Source organism: Rhinoderma darwinii, chromosome 2 (assembly GCF_050947455.1).
Source record: "Rhinoderma darwinii isolate aRhiDar2 chromosome 2, aRhiDar2.hap1, whole genome shotgun sequence".
Classification (NCBI taxonomy): Eukaryota; Metazoa; Chordata; class Amphibia; order Anura; family Rhinodermatidae; genus Rhinoderma; species Rhinoderma darwinii.
Window position 1 is genome coordinate 249,941,209 of NC_134688.1, and position 17,599 is coordinate 249,958,807.

Below are 17,599 nucleotides of genomic sequence, written 5' to 3' on the forward strand. Positions count from 1 at the left end.
GAGTGCCGGGGTGCTCCCATAACAGTAACTCAAAGGTACTGCCAGAAAGTGACAGCTAGGGTGCTCCCATAACAGTAACTCAAGGGTACTGCCATAAAGTGAGTGCCGGGGTGCTCCCATAACAGTAACTCAAAGGTACTGCCAGAAAGTGAGTGCCAGGGTGCTCCCATAACAGTAGCTCAAAGGTACTGCCAGAAAGTGAGTGCCAGGGTGCTCCCATAACAGTAACTCAAGGGTACTGCCAGAAAGTGAGTGCCAGGGTGCTCCCATAACAGTAGCTCAAAGGTACTGCCATAAATTGACCGCTAGGGTGCTCCCATAACAGTAGCTCAAAGGTACTGCCAGAAAATCAGTGCCAGGGTGCTCCCATAACAGTAGCTCAAAGGTACTGCCATAAAGTGAGTGCCGGGGTGCTCCCATAACAGTAACTCAAAGGTACTGCCAGAAAGTGAGTGCCAGGGTGCTCCCATAACAGTAGCTCAAAGGTACTGCCAGAAAGTGAGTGCCAGGGTGCTCCCATAACAGTAACTCAAGGGTACTGCCAGAAAGTGAGTGCCAGGGTGCTCCCATAACAGTAGCTCAAAGGTACTGCCATAAATTGACCGCTAGGGTGCTCCCATAACAGTAGCTCAAAGGTACTGCCAGAAAATCAGTGCCAGGGTGCTCCCATAACAGTAGCTCAAAGGTACTGCCAGAAAGTGAGTGCCAGGGTGCTCCCATAACAGTAACTCAAAGGTACTGGCAGAAAGTCAGTGCCAGGGTGCTCCCATAACAGTAGCTCAAAGGTACTGCCAGAAAGTTAGTGCCAGGGTGCTCCCATAACAGTAGCTCAAAGGTACTGCCATAAAGTGAGTGCCGGGGTGCTCCCATAACAGTAACTCAAAGGTACTGCCAGAAAGTGAGTGCCAGGGTGCTCCCATAACAGTAACTCAAGGGTACTGCCATAAAGTGAGTGCCAGGGTGCTCCCATAACAGTAGCTCAAAGGTACTGCCAGAAAATCAGTGCCAGGGTGCTCCCATAACAGTAGCTCAAAGGTACTGCCAGAAAGTGAGTGCCAGGGTGCTCCCATAACAGTAACTCAAAGGTACTGCCAGAAAGTCAGTGCCAGGGTGCTCCCATAACAGTAGCTCAAAGGTACTGCCAGAAAGTTAGTGCCAGGGTGCTCCCATAACAGTAACTCAAGGGTACTGCCATAAAGTGAGTGCCGGGGTGCTCCCATAACAGTAACTCAAAGGTACTGCCAGAAAGTGACAGCTAGGGTGCTCCCATAACAGTAACTCAAGGGTACTGCCATAAAGTGAGTGCCGGGGTGCTCCCATAACAGTAACTCAAAGGTACTGCCAGAAAGTGAGTGCCAGGGTGCTCCCATAACAGTAGCTCAAAGGTACTGCCAGAAAGTGAGTGCCAGGGTGCTCCCATAACAGTAACTCAAGGGTACTGCCAGAAAGTGAGTGCCAGGGTGCTCCCATAACAGTAGCTCAAAGGTACTGCCATAAATTGACCGCTAGGGTGCTCCCATAACAGTAGCTCAAAGGTACTGCCAGAAAATCAGTGCCAGGGTGCTCCCATAACAGTAGCTCAAAGGTACTGCCAGAAAGTGAGTGCCAGGGTGCTCCCATAACAGTAACTCAAAGGTACTGCCAGAAAGTCAGTGCCAGGGTGCTCCCATAACAGTAGCTCAAAGGTACTGCCAGAAAGTTAGTGCCAGGGTGCTCCCATAACAGTAGCTCAAAGGTACTGCCATAAAGTGAGTGCCGGGGTGCTCCCATAACAGTAACTCAAAGGTACTGCCAGAAAGTGAGTGCCAGGGTGCTCCCATAACAGTAGCTCAAAGGTACTGCCAGAAAGTGAGTGCCAGGGTGCTCCCATAACAGTAACTCAAGGGTACTGCCATAAAGTGAGTGCCAGGGTGCTCCCATAACAGTAGCTCAAAGGTACTGCCAGAAAATCAGTGCCAGGGTGCTCCCATAACAGTAGCTCAAAGGTACTGCCAGAAAGTGAGTGCCAGGGTGCTCCCATAACAGTAACTCAAAGGTACTGCCAGAAAGTCAGTGCCAGGGTGCTCCCATAACAGTAGCTCAAAGGTACTGCCAGAAAGTTAGTGCCAGGGTGCTCCCATAACAGTAACTCAAGGGTACTGCCATAAAGTGAGTGCCGGGGTGCTCCCATAACAGTAACTCAAAGGTACTGCCAGAAAGTGACAGCTAGGGTGCTCCCATAACAGTAACTCAAGGGTACTGCCATAAAGTGAGTGCCGGGGTGCTCCCATAACAGTAACTCAAAGGTACTGCCAGAAAGTGAGTGCCAGGGTGCTCCCATAACAGTAGCTCAAAGGTACTGCCAGAAAGTGAGTGCCAGGGTGCTCCCATAACAGTAACTCAAGGGTACTGCCAGAAAGTGAGTGCCAGGGTGCTCCCATAACAGTAGCTCAAAGGTACTGCCATAAATTGACCGCTAGGGTTCTCCCATAACAGTAGCTCAAAGCTACTGCCAGAAAATCAGTGCCAGGGTGCTCCCATAACAGTAGCTCAAAGGTACTGCCAGAAAGTGAGTGCCAGGGTTCTCCCATAACAGTAACTCAAAGGTACTGCCAGAAAGTCAGTGCCAGGGTGCTCCCATAACAGTAGCTCAAAGGTACTGCCAGAAAGTTAGTGCCAGGGTGCTCCCATAACAGTAGCTCAAAGGTACTGCCATAAAGTGAGTGCCGGGGTGCTCCCATAACAGTAACTCAAAGGTACTGCCAGAAAGTGAGTGCCAGGGTGCTCCCATAACAGTAGCTCAAAGGTACTGCCAGAAAGTGAGTGCCAGGGTGCTCCCATAACAGTAACTCAAGGGTACTGCCATAAAGTGAGTGCCAGGGTGCTCCCATAACAGTAGCTCAAAGGTACTGCCAGAAAATCAGTGCCAGGGTGCTCCCATAACAGTAGCTCAAAGGTACTGCCAGAAAGTTAGTGCCAGGGTGCTCCCATAACAGTAACTCAAAGGTACTGCCAGAAAGTGAGTGCCAGGGTGCTCCCATAACAGTAACTCAAAGGTACTGCCAGAAAGTCAGTGCCAGGGTGCTCCCATAACAGTAGCTCAAAGGTACTGCCAGAAAGTTAGTGCCAGGGTGCTCCCATAACAGTAACTCAAGGGTACTGCCATAAAGTGAGTGCCGGGGTGCTCCCATAACAGTAACTCAAAGGTACTGCCAGAAAGTGACAGCTAGGGTGCTCCCATAACAGTAACTCAAGGGTACTGCCATAAAGTGAGTGCCGGGGTGCTCCCATAACAGTAACTCAAAGGTACTGCCAGAAAGTGAGTGCCAGGGTGCTCCCATAACAGTAGCTCAAGGGTACTGCCATAAAGTGAGTGCCGGGGTGCTCCCATAACAGTAACTCAAAGGTACTGCCAGAAAGTGACAGCTAGGGTGCTCCCATAACAGTAACTCAAGGGTACTGCCATAAAGTGAGTGCCGGGGTGCTCCCATAAAAGTAACTCAAAGGTACTGCCAGAAAGTGAGTGCCAGGGTGCTCCCATAACAGTAGCTCAAAGGTACTGCCAGAAAGTGAGTGCCAGGGTGCTCCCATAACAGTAACTCAAGGGTACTGCCAGAAAGTGAGTGCCAGGGTGCTCCCATAACAGTAGCTCAAAGGTACTGCCATAAATTGACCGCTAGGGTGCTCCCATAACAGTAGCTCAAAGGTACTGCCAGAAAATCAGTGCCAGGGTGCTCCCATAACAGTAGCTCAAAGGTACTGCCAGAAAGTGAGTGCCAGGGTGCTCCCATAACAGTAACTCAAAGGTACTGCCAGAAAGTCAGTGCCAGGGTGCTCCCATAACAGTAGCTCAAAGGTACTGCCAGAAAGTTAGTGCCAGGGTGCTCCCATAACAGTAGCTCAAAGGTACTGCCATAAAGTGAGTGCCGGGGTGCTCCCATAACAGTAACTCAAAGGTACTGCCAGAAAGTGAGTGCCAGGGTGCTCCCATAACAGTAGCTCAAAGGTACTGCCAGAAAGTGAGTGCCAGGGTGCTCCCATAACAGTAGCTCAAAGGTACTGCCAGAAAGTGAGTGCCAGGGTGCTACTATAAGAATGACAGCCAGAGTGCCCAATGTTTTACAAAAACAAAAACCTCACATTTACCAACGAGCACTTGATTATTACTTCCCTATGGTAATCTGTGTAAGGCCTCATTCACACGACAGGTTTTCCCGGCCGGGTGCCGGCCGTTCATAAATCGGCCGTCACCCGGCTGCATTAGGAATAATAGACCCCTAATGGGGCTATTCACACGACCGATTTTTTGACGGCCGGGAAAACCGGGCGTCAAAAAATAGTACATGCTCTATTTTCGGCCGGGTACCCGGCCGCCCGGCTCCCATAGAAGTTTATGGGGCCGGGTAATACACGGCCATCACCGGAATGTGTCCCGAGTGATGCCCGGGTTTTCCGTGGCTTGCGCTCTATCTCCTCCTCCTCCTCCCCACAGCGCAGAGTGCATGTGAGGAGGAGGAGTTGCTGCCATTCGGACGAATGGCTGTACGCTGTACACTGTGTGGCAGGGCCGGGGTGTACAGCAGGTGGAGGGAGCGCTGCGCTGGCTCCCTTCCCCTGCTTGTTTTAAAAGCGCCCTGGCCCGGCGACACCTTCCATGGCGCCGCTAGCAGCTGCTGCTGCTGCAGCTGCTACTACTGTAGCGACGCCACTATAGCAGAGCGGGGAGGTATCTCCCCTCCCTGCTATGTGCTAGCCCCACTTTAGCTCCTTGAAGGAGCGGAATTCCCCGTGTTTTCGGGGATTCCGCTCCTGGACAGAGCGCTTGATGTCTCTGTCCATATCTGGGCAGTGACATCAGGGGAAACTCCTGAAGCGGAATCCCCGAACACATGGGGATTCCCCTTCAGGAGTTGCCGCTGATGTCACTATCCAGATCTGCCCGGCCCGGAACGGATGCAAAACTAATGCAAACCGGCCGGGCAAAATGGCCGATTTTACCGGCCGACACTCGGGCTCGGGCGGGACCCGGTCGTGTGAATCCCGCCTTAGTAGACATCAATGTATTGAATTTTTATGAAAAAAATATTTATTAAAATAATATATCTGTGGAGGAAAATGTTGCAATTCAGTTTTTAAAAATGGCACATAAGCAGTAAGGCTAAGTTCACACTTGCATTGTACAGTATAATCTGTTACTCTGATACATTTTTTGGTTTAGAATGAGAATAAAAACGTTAAAAATCCCATTGAAATCAAAATAACGGATGCAAACAGACTACAATCCGTTTGATTCTGTTTTACATTGACACCAATGATAAAAATAACCCATCCGTTAGACATCCATTTATTTTAATTTAAAAAAAGTCCTGTACTCTGCACTGATTCACACCAGCGTTCTGCTTCAACAGAGGAGCAGAACAAGGGAAAAACCGGAAGAAACTCTTCCGTTGCACCACGGACACCACTGGTGGCCAACAGAACTTTGACTTTAATGGGTTCAGTCGGGTTTCCGTCAGGGTGTCTGTGGCTTTACCGGAAACAATAGCTCAGTATACTGCGCTATTGTTTCCGGTATTCTTGGCTGTATCTGCGACGGAGGCCCCTGACGGAGCCTCCAATGCAGATGTGAACGAGGCCTATCTCCGTAAAAAAAAGGATGACTAAAACTAAAATGTACTCACCGAAAAAAAAATTCCCTGGTGTCCGTAGGCAGCACAACACATATGGGTTTTAGTCCCCTAGGTACAATCAAGCAGAGACAGGTTAATTAAGAATAAGCATTAAGCAATTAAACAATTAAGGACTTCCCCTATAAGTATGTACCGGAAACCGGGCCCCAGCGTATTTTTACGAAGCAATAGTCATAAGTTCTGCCAGGGGGGAAGCTTGTACTGCCTACGGACTCCAGGAAATAAAAATTTTGGTGAGTAAATTTTCGTTTTCCTGATCGTCCTTGGCAGCACAACACATATGGGACTTGCCAAGCAATAGCTATATGGGCAGGATAGCCGACGCCATTTCAAGCACTCTTTTGCCAAATAGAGAACCCTCTGATGCCAGTGAGTCGAGCCTGTAGTACTTGACAACGGTTGATGCGGATGCCCACGTAGCCACTCTGCAGATTTGATCCAGGGGGATATGCCTGACTTCTGTCCATGAGGTAGCTGTAGAGTGTGTAGAATGTGCGCTGATCTGCAGAGGAGATTGAAGGTCACTGAGATGATAGCATTTTTCAATAGTTGATCTAATCCACCTTGCTTGGGTGGCTTTACTTGCTTTTTGTCCCTTATTAGTAAGTACCGGCATGTTGAAGGAACAGATTTTCTGATTTCCTAAAAGCCTTTGTCCTTTGAATATAGGTGAGAACTGCTCTTCTCACGTCCAGTGTATGCCAATTTTCGTGATCTTCACCTTGGGGATGAGTGAGAGAACTGGCAATAATATCTCTTGATTTATATTCCTTAGGCCCCATGCACACGACCGTAAAAATCCTCTGTTTTTGCGGACCATTCGCTTCCATTGAACGCGGACACCTTTCCGTATCGCTACGGATGAGTGTCCGTTCCGCAGAACTGTGCCGGGAATTATGGAGCATGTCCGTTCTTGGTCCGCAATTGCGGCACGGACTCCTCCATAGAAGTCTATGGGGGAAGTCAAAATTGCGGATGGCTACGGAGGTGCTTCCGCAAATACAGATAGCCATCCGCAAATACAGAAGTGTTGCTAAGCAACACAAAGGGGATTTCCCATCACCCAGACCTCTTTATTTTGCGGATCCGTATATACGGATGCACTACGGACCGTATTTGCGGATACCATTCAGCAGAAATGGGTACGTTGCTGATGATTTGCTGATGACTATAAAGCAATACGGAACCGTATTTGCGGTCAGTATTTGCGGATACGGTCGTGTGCATGAGTATTTTGCTTCAAACCTTTATTGAAGCCCTCCTGAAGAAATTGTAGCATAGTATTCAGAGAGACTACATTTGCTGAATTTTTAGCGCACCAGGAGGTAAACAGGGTCCAAACTCTGTTGTATACTTTGACCGTTGAAGGTCGTCTAGCTGACAGCAAGGTATTAATAACTTCTGATGAAAGTCCAATTTCTGTCAGGTTCTCCTGGTCAATCTCCAGGCCGTGAGATGTAGACTGCGAGGGTTCGGGTGATACACCCCTTTCTGGGACATGAGGTCTGGTGATACTGGTAGTTTCAGGAACCTGCCCTTCGATAGAGACAATGCTAGGGAGAACTAGGCCCTGCGGGGCCAAAATGGCAGGATTGCAATGGCTTCCGCTTTCTCGTCCTGAACTTTTTTCAATACTATGAGTAGTAAGGGGAGGGGAGGAAAAATGTAGATTCATTTTCCTCCCCAACTGACAGACAGGCCATCTAATGCTACTGCATGGATGGCGGGTGTGGTACAGAGAACAGAAGCTGAGGACTTTGTTTTATTCTCTTCTGATGCCATCACATCCACGTCTGGCATTCCCCACATGGCAGCTAAGCTGCTGAAAACCTGAGGGTTGACATTTTTGTCCCAGGCTCTGAGGATGTCGAGCTGTAATGATCTCATGTGGGCTTTGGCCACATCTATGGATGAGGTCATTAGACCTAGGATTTTCATAGCTCCTCGAACAGATATATTCGGATGGCAAATAAGGCGTTCTATTGAACCCCTGATTGCAGTAATCCTCTCTGGAGACAATTTGACTGTCATCGATTGGGAATTCACCATGAACCCTAAAAATTTCAGATTCTGTGATGTGAGAGCTGTGACTTTCTGAAGTTCACCAAGAACCCGTGAAAGTGAAGAAACTCCAATGTGGTTTGGAGATGTTCTTGTAGAAGGGACTCTGATGATGCTTTTATTAGCCAGTTGTCCAAGTAAGGGACCACACATATCCCTTTCAGCCTCAGTGCTGCTGTTAGGACCACCACGATTTTCGTGAACACACGGGTTGCCGACGAAATCCCGAAGGGTAGGCAGGTAAATTGGAAGTGCTGTACTCCGCCTTGCGTCTGGACCGCCAATCGGAGGAACCTTTTGTGCGCGGCCAGAATCGGGACATGCAAGTATGCGTCCGTGAGGTCGATTGTTGCCAGCACGTTGTTCCTTTCCAGAAGGTTCATCACTGACCGGATAGTCTCCATCTTGAAGGTTTTCCTCACCAGATATTGATTGAGGAAAGTTAGGTCTATTACCAGCCTCCAACTGCCGTGTGATTTGGGCACAGGGAACACTCTGGAGTAAACTCCTTGTCCTTTTTCTGAGACTGGGATCATCTTCCAATGCTGCTTTCTGGAGAAAGACCTGCAGAAGCTGATGGACTATCGGGTTGTGATGGCTGTTGAGGAAAAAGTGGTCTGGGGGGAGAGTTCTGAACTCCAAAGAGTATCCTCTCCTGAAGGTTGCCGTCACCCAGTCCTCGGATGATGTCACCGACCACCGAGAGGAGAATCTCTTAAGCCTTGCTCCTACTTTTAGGATTGGCTGGGCGTCATAAACTGTTTGGATTTTGAGCGGGGTTTTTCTTCCGAAAGGAGGAAGGGTTTTCCCGCTTCGTTTTAAACGTGCGCTGACGGTCTGGAAACCTTCTTTTGAACTTCGGGGATTTTCTTCTCTGATGCCGAAAGTAACACCTGGTATCCTTCCTTTTAGGTTCAGGAAACCTAGCCCCTTTGCCTTCCCCTAAAGAATTCTAAATATCCGTTAATTGGGGACCAAACAGAGATTCTGGCTGAAAAGGGAGGCTACAAATATTATTTTTGGAGAGATTATCCCCAGACCATAACTTAAGCCAATGAGCCCTTCTGGCCACATTCGATAGGGACAAGGCCCTGGATGGATACCTGCTGTTATCCAGCTGGGAGTCTCAGAGGAACTCCGAAGCTGACTTCATTATGTAGCGTCCATGGCCACGGGCCGTCGGGTTTACTCCGGTCTGCTGTGTCTTGTAGGGTGTGCGCACACGCTCGTGCCCGCTCTTAAAGGGCCAGTGCGCGCACCTGTAAATCAATCATCATCATCAACCACATGATTTCCTGGTCTATAAGAAGGCCCCAACCCTTCTGATCCTTTCCTGAGCGTTGATAGTTATCCCAAGTCTGTCTTGCAAATGGTCCCTTAGTGTTTCCCATTCCAGTTGTTACCCGTGCCCTGTTACCTGTTCCTGTATCCCGTGCTGTTCTTGTTCCTGTGCCTACTAGTGTCGGAGTCGTGTCTACTGCACCTGGTGTTGTTTGCCACGTCCAGTGTCTTCTGCCACGTCCAGTGTTTTCTGCCACGTCCAGTGTCTTCTGCCACATCGGATACTGCCCGCCACGTCTGGCGTTACCTGCTGAACCGACCTCCATCCGTGCTGAAGCCACAGCCACAGTCTGGACTAGTTCAGGTACCCAAATGTTACTAACTACTATAGACTTTCGTATAGACTGTGACCTGGTCAGCTGCCTCTCTGCTACGGCGGAGCGGCCTAGTGGGTCCACATACCCTGTGACCGTGACAGTACGCTCAGGCCATGGAACCCGCTGGCTAGCCCAAGACCGCAGTCCAGAAGATATAGACGGAGATGCATGACCTACGCACACGTCAGGATCAACTCCTTGAGGCTGTGAATTCTATATTGGTCCGTCTGGATCTACTCACTGTTCCACCTCCCTTCCTCCTGAGGCTGTTGCTGTGCCTCTGCCCGTTGTTCCTCCTGTTTGTTCCGGATCCACAGTTCCTCTGCCTCTTCCTCCTCGCTACGACGGTGATCCCAGAGCATGTAGAGGATTTATTAATCAATGCACGGTTCATTTTAGGCTACGGGCTCATCTCTTCTCCTCCGAGGAGGCCAAGGTAGCATTTATCATCTCCCTTGTTGCTGGCAAGGCCCTCACATGGGCGAACTCAATCTTGGAGCAACAAGGACCTGTATCCTCGGACCTAGCCTTTTTCCTGCAGTCCTTTCGTGCCGTGTTTGAGGAGCCGTGTCGAACATCCTCTGCCGCAGCTACTCTGTTGACCCTCAACCAAGATGGTTCCACAGTAGGGGAGTATGCTATCTCCTTCCGTACCCTGGCAGCCGAGCTGGCATGGAACAATGAGGCATTGGTGGCGACCTTCTGGCAGGGATTGTCCTCTGACATCAAGGACAAATTGTCAGCCCGCGAACTTCCTTCTACCTTGGATGCCCTCATCCTGTTAGCCACCCGGGTTGATATGAGAATCCAGGAGCACACTCAAGAGGTTTGACAGGAGAGCCGGGTCCACAGACCAGCACCCTCGGTCCAGAGACCACTATTGCCTTCCCCTACTGCGCTATCTGAATAACCCATGCAGGTAGACAGAGTCCGGTTGTCTCAACAGGAGAAGCAGCGCAGACGCTCGTTTGGACTATGTATGTATTGTGGCCTTAAAGGAACAGTGTCACCAAAAAATTTTTTTTTATATCAGTTTGATGTTAGTGTTTTATTAAAAACGTTTGTATTTATTTGTGTGTTTGTGTGTTACTTTTTTTTATTTTTTTACTTTTTCTTCGCTATGGGGGCTGCCATTTTTTTTTTCATTTCTGTATGTGTCGATTAACGACACATACAGACATAGAATACGGCAGCTACAGTCCCATAGTGAATGCGAACGGGGCCCGTTCCATCCACTATGGTGTACGCCGTCTGTGTGGGAACGGCGCATGCGCCGCTCCCACACAGTCCAAGTTGAACTGAGCGCCGTCCGGCGCCATTTTCCTGTAGACCGGAAGTCGCGACCGGACAGTAAGATTACTACTTCCGGTCGCGGCTTCCGGACTTGTGCACTTGGAGCAGCGGCAGCAGACGGAGCGGACGGACCGGAGGGAGCGGCGGCGGCAGGAACAGGTAAGTGATTTCTATGTATGTTCGTCTTTCAGTGTGTGTTTACTAGTGTATGTAAACCTTCTACACTGTGTGTTAGCTCAAAAAATGGCGACACACAGTGTAGGAGGTTAGACCGTTCAATCCCCTCGTTTCTCCCGGCACTAGCCAGGATAAAGGAGGGGGGGATTCTGAGAGCTCACTAGAGCGAGGGATTTTTTTCCAATTTTGCAGCATAAAGCAATGTGGTTGCTTTACCACATGCAATGCTGCAATTTTGGGAATTGCTCCATCTAGTGACCAGTGCTGGGAAATATTATAAATTAGAATCTAATTTATAATATTTCCTGACTCGTAAAAAAAAAAAAAAAAAATTAGAACAATGTTTAATCACCTACACACAAATTGTTTAACTAAAAAAAATAATAAATTTTTTGCTAGCAACACATTCCCTTTAAGGGTCATTTTGTGCCCCAATGCCCACAGAAACCGGGAAAAGTCCAGTACCTAGGGTTGGTTGGAAAGGCAACTCTAGGTGGAACGTCTCCAAATGTTAAAACCTCTCCCAAATTGTCGATTCCTGTGGCCATAGTCTCCGGAGAGACGTCACATCCCTCCTCCTCCTATCTTGACTCCGGAGCAGCTGCTAATTTCATCCAGCAGGATCTAGTGGATCGTTTACATCTACCCACAGTTCTTCTGGAGAGACCCCTGGCTGCTGCCTCTGTGAATGGTCTACCATTGCCCGATCCGATTGTGTTCATCACGGAGTCGTTGACACTACGGGTCGGAGCTCTTCACTCGGAGCAGAACGCCATCCTTTTACTACCTAAGGCTATCAATCCTATCCTGCTGGGTCTGCCATGGCTTCGCCTGCACACCCCGGTTCTTGACTGAAGTTCCGGAGAAGTTCTTCAATGGGGTTCCAGATGCCATAGCCATTGCCGGTCACAAGTCCGTCCTGTTATGCCCCCTCTGCCTCAGTCACTCTCCGGTCTACCATCTCAGTATGCCAGTTTTGCGGATGTCTTCTGCAAGCGAGAGGCTGAGACGTTGCCTCCACATCGGAATTATGACTGGTTCCAAATGCTTCTCTTCCCCGTGGACGGGTATATCCTCTCTCTCCTTGCCAGAGACTTTATCTATGTCAGCCTATATCAATTAGAATTTGGAGAGGGGTTTTATACGAAAATCTTCCTCCCCGGCTGGAGCCGGCTTCTTCTTCTTTAAGAAGAGAGATGGATCTCTTAGAGCCTGCATTGACTACCGTGGTCTCAAGCAGATCACGGTCAAGAACAGATACCCGTTGCCACTTATATCTAAGCTGTTTGATCGCATACGAGGAGCCTAAAAATTTTCTAAGCTAGACCTGCAGGGGGATTATAATCAAATCCGGATTCACCGGGGTGACGAATGGAAGACGGCATGTAATGTCCGTGGCTGTGCGCTGGCAGCTCCAACCTCCCCCTGACAGCCGCAGGCACGAGTCGGCAAGTGCTGGCCCCAGCCTCCTCCTCAGGAAACACCAGCGCTCGCATTCACTCACCTCGCGGCCACGGGCTGTTGGGTTTAGTCACCTCCCAACGCCCGCAGCCATGGATCCGTGAGCGCTGGTCCCCATCTCCTTCCTAGGAGATGCCAGCGCTAACTTCCGCTCCAGTCTGCTGTGTCCCGTAGGGGTCGCGCGCACGCTCGAGCCCGCTCTTAAAGGGCCAGCGCGCGCACCTGTAAAACAATCATCATCAACCACATGATTTCCTGGTCTATAAGAAGGCCCCAGCCCTTCTGATCCTTGCCTGAGTGTTGTTAGTTATCCCGAGTCTGTCTTGCAAATGGTCCCTTAGTGTTTCCCGTTCCAGTTGTTACCCATGCCCTGTTACCTTTTCCTGTATCCTGTGCTGTTCTTGTTCCTGTGCCTACTAGTGTCGGAGTCGTGCCTACTGCACCTACTGTCGTTTGCCACGTCCTGTGTCTTCTGCCACGTCCAGTATCTTCTACCACGTCCAGTGTCTTCTGCCACGTTCAGTGTCTTCTGCCATGTCCAGTGTCTTCTGCCACATCGGATACTGCCCGCCACGTCTGGCGCTACCTGCTGAACCGACCTCCATCCATGCTGAAGCCACAGCCACTGTCTGGACTAGTTCAGGTACCCAAGTGTTACTGTATATAGAAAAAATATGTGGTTATAACCAAACCATACCTAACAAACCCAAAATTGCAATATAATATAGCACGGTGCCATTCCTGATAAAGATAATAGAAAAAAAGAAAAAAGAAAAATGATCCAGAAATATAACTAGGCACTCTTGGGTTAAATAAAATTAAACATAGTATTTTATTTTTGAATCCAGATAATACCGGCAACATTTAATTTATACATGAATACAAAATTTACAATTTAAAAAGAGAAATCTCCTGGCCAGGAAAGAAAACATACAATAGAACCTTCAAAACATAGGTGATATTGCCTGATGGATATATATCAAACTATATATGTATAAACAATTTTGAAAAGATTTCAAAAAATAAAAAACCGCTGGGTTGTGTTCACACTTGCGGTTTTCAAACATATATATTATTTTTATCACAAAATGGCCAGAGTTCCTATTTGGAGTAGCTGGTAATGAAATTTTTAAAGAAATTCACTTTATATGTAAGTAACATGACTTTACTCTCAAGATAGGAAAATAGCCTCATGAATTAAAGGAATGTGGTTAACAGCGTGCTTTTTTTCTTCTCATTAATGAATCCTCAGATCCAAATCAGATTTTATGGTGATAGGAAGTCTTTTCACAGACCTTTGGGTCAATGTATAGCTCTCATGATATTAGGCTTTGAGGCAAGACATCAACTTTTATAGGTTTTTTACCTTTACCTTCGACATCCAGCAAGTGCCGGGAAATCATGCAGGGAAGCGATCAGCTCTGAGGTGGAAAAATAGCAAATCTCCACAGAAGGAAAGTTCACTTTGTGTGGCCACACATAAATTTCAAAGCCTTCAAATCTCCACCCGACAATGCAGGATCGCACCCCGGTATATCAGCTGGATAAGGGCACTCCGAGAGGAACAGACCCAATGGAACAGGATCGCACACCGGCAACCAGGTAAATAAAACTTCCAGAGTATGTCTCCTTCCACGTGTGATCTTCAACACTGGACAGGTATTCTCAGGGCAGGGTTTGGACGTCACAACCCGCCCCCGTTAATTAGAACAGCTGACGCGTTTCATCCCTGAACGGGATTTCTTCAGAGCAGTTTGACAGGTACTGCCAAACACACCATATTTATAGTGTCCCAAATTCATTCATTGGTTCAATGATAAAAAACATAATGTTTGAAAGATATTATAGAATAATATATCTAGATCTTTCATGAGATGCCATAATGCTATCTATCTCTCAATTTTGATAACCGACATAGACATTTTTATATTCAAACATGCAATTCGTATATCCATTAAATCACATCCATAAGTATATTCGGTATTTTCAAAGAAAGGGCAATCAGTGGTGTGTCTATACTTTATCAAGATAAGACCAATAACTAAATTTTACATAGGAGTACAATTGCTACCTAAACTCAATTATTAATATAAATTCTTCCGTAAATACGGTTGACTACTAATATCCAGACCCTATGTTGGATTTATGAAGGAACAAATTTTTCTTCAATAAGGGATCCTTTATTAGGCCTTTTAAACAAAAGACGCCGAAGTCTGATCGATTTATTAATTTTTTAATTCCCTATACATATACAATTTGAAATTCTTATAATACTTCAGGGGAAGCAGGGAGAGAGGACCATCACCTTTTAAGGTATTAGGACCCGAGTCCCCACCACCCCCAAATCAATTTGATTTTAATACAATAAAGATTAGTTTGATAATTTTACTACTAAATTTCATAAAATTATGTATATATGTATAAGACTATGGCACATGGTAGAAGCTGTCGAGAGATCCCAAAGGGGGCAGGAAGAGGGATCCAGAGTCCATAGAACAATGGATCCCTAATTCCCACCACCCACGGGGACCAAAACCGCAACTCTCCTCACTACATAGGATTGCAAGAGATGGATATAATCTTCATTTATTTTATATTATTTATCCAATTGATTAATCATTTCATATGGGAAATAAAATTGTTCATACTCATTCCACTAAAAGTAGATTACCAATGTATAAGAAATGGGATATCCAGACCAAAGACACACACTAGGCTTCCAAGGGAAAAAGAATTATCTGATCCCAAAATTTTACATTCAATTTTACTAAGTCTTTCTCCAAGGATGAAATAATTAGGGTCCCATTTTTTGATCCAATACTCTTCCATAAAGTATTGTTTTTATCTAACACTAGGTAACTCCAAAATACCGAGAGATGAGAAGGGAATACAATGCTAGGAGACAAAACAGCCTCTTGGCTCCCATCTATTCAAAGGAACATATTAAATTTTATTTCATTATTTAGTCCCCTAGGATTCAAGGTTCCCAGTGTGTAAATCCACATAGTTTCTTTCTGGAGGAGTGTTCGGTTGAGATCACCTCCCCTTCTGTCTTGAAATAATTGATAAATCCCCATGAATTTTAAGCCAGTTGGTGATTGGGCATGATACGTTTTGAAATGTGCAGCTAAAGGATTTGTCATTTCACCCTTGGTAATGTCCCGAATGTGTTCGCTAATACGAATATGTAATTCTCGTTTCGTTTTCCCAATGTATTAAATACCGAATATACTTATGGATGTGATTTAATGGATATACGAATTGCATGTTTGAATATAAAAATGTCTATGTCGGTTATCAAAATTGAGAGATAGATAGCATTATGGCATCTCATGAAAGATCTAGATATATTATTCTATAATATCTTTCAAACATTATGTTTTTTATCATTGAACCAATGAATGAATTTGGGACACTATAAATATGGTGTGTTTGGCAGTACCTGTCAAACTGCTCTGAAGAAATCCCGTTCAGGGATGAAACGCGTCAGCTGTTCTAATTAACGGGGGCGGGTTGTGACGTCCAAACCCTGCCCTGAGAATACCTGTCCAGTGTTGAAGATCACACGTGGAAGGAGACATACTCTGGAAGTTTTATTTACCTGGTTGCCGGTGTGCGATCCTGTTCCATTGGGTCTGTTCCTCTCGGAGTGCCCTTATCCAGCTGATATACCGGGGTGCGATCCTGCATTGTCGGGTGGAGATTTGAAGGCTTTGAAATTTATGTGTGGCCACACAAAGTGAACTTTCCTTCTGTGGAGATTTGCTATTTTTCCACCTCAGAGCTGATCGCTTCCCTGCATGATTTCCCGGCACTTGCTGGATGTCGAAGGTAAAGGTAAAAAACCTATAAAAGTTGATGTCTTGCCTCAAAGCCTAATATCATGAGAGCTATACATTGACCCAAAGGTCTGTGAAAAGACTTCCTATCACCATAAAATCTGATTTGGATCTGAGGATTCATTAATGAGAAGAAAAAAAGCACGCTGTTAACCACATTCCTTTAATTCATGAGGCTATTTTCCTATCTTGAGAGTAAAGTCATGTTACTTACATATAAAGTGAATTTCTTTAAAAATTTCATTACCAGCTATTCCAAATAGGAACTCTGGCCATTTTGTGATAAAAATAATATATATGTTTGAAAACCGCAAGTGTGAACACAACCCAGCGGTTTTTTATTTTTTGAAATCTTTTCAAAATTGTTTATACATATATAGTTTGATATATATCCATCAGGCAATATCACCTATGTTTTGAAGGTTCTATTGTATGTTTTCTTTCCTGGCCAGGAGATTTCTCTTTTTAAATTGTAAATTTTGTATTCATGTATAAATTAAATGTTGCCGGTATTATCTGGATTCAAAAATAAAATACTATGTTTAATTTTATTTAACCCAAGAGTGCCTAGTTATATTTCTGGATCATTTTTCTTTTTTCTTTTTTTCTATTATCTTTATCAGGAATGGCACCGTGCTATATTATATTGCAATTTTGGGTTTGTTAGGTATGGTTTGGTTATAACCACATATTTTTTCTATATACAATATTTTTTGGAGGGTGTTTTCCCTTCCCGTTTTGTTTGTATACCTTTAGAAGGAAAAATATTTTCTTTTTGAACTTGAGAGGTAATCAGTGGTGTGTCATTAGTATGGCCTATTGCTTGGACTTAGAGGTGGATGCACGGATTGCTGCACTTTTGAATTGTGAAATGAATAAGAGTGCAGAGGACATCAGAGGAGACATATATGGTTTATTTAAAAATCATCGGAGACTAATTTTGAGTCATTTAAGACGCAAGTGGGATATCCAGAGCTTAGAGGCATATAGGCTGTCCAAAATTATCCCAAGAGGTTTACGTAGACGTACAACACCAGCCCCGATGTACGCACATAATACACGCCCAGTTGTACTTTTACTTTTCAACACGCCCAGTTGTACTTTTGCAAGCCTCATTTGCATAAATACGAAAATGGTCATAACTTGGCCAAAAATGCTCGTTTTTTAAAAATAAAAACGTTACTGTAATCTACATTGCAGCGCCTATCTGCTGCAATAGCAGATAGGGGCTGCAAAATCTCGTGACAGAGCCTCTTTAACCTTTTTATTGTTCCGCCGATGCAGTTGTATGAGGGCTTTTGTTTTGCGGGACGACTTGTAGTTTTCATTGGTACCATTTTGGAGTAGATGCGACTTTTTGATCACTTTTTATCAAATTTTTTTGTTTTTTATTTTATTTTTTACGGCGTTCACCGTGCAGGTTAAATAATGTAATAGCTTT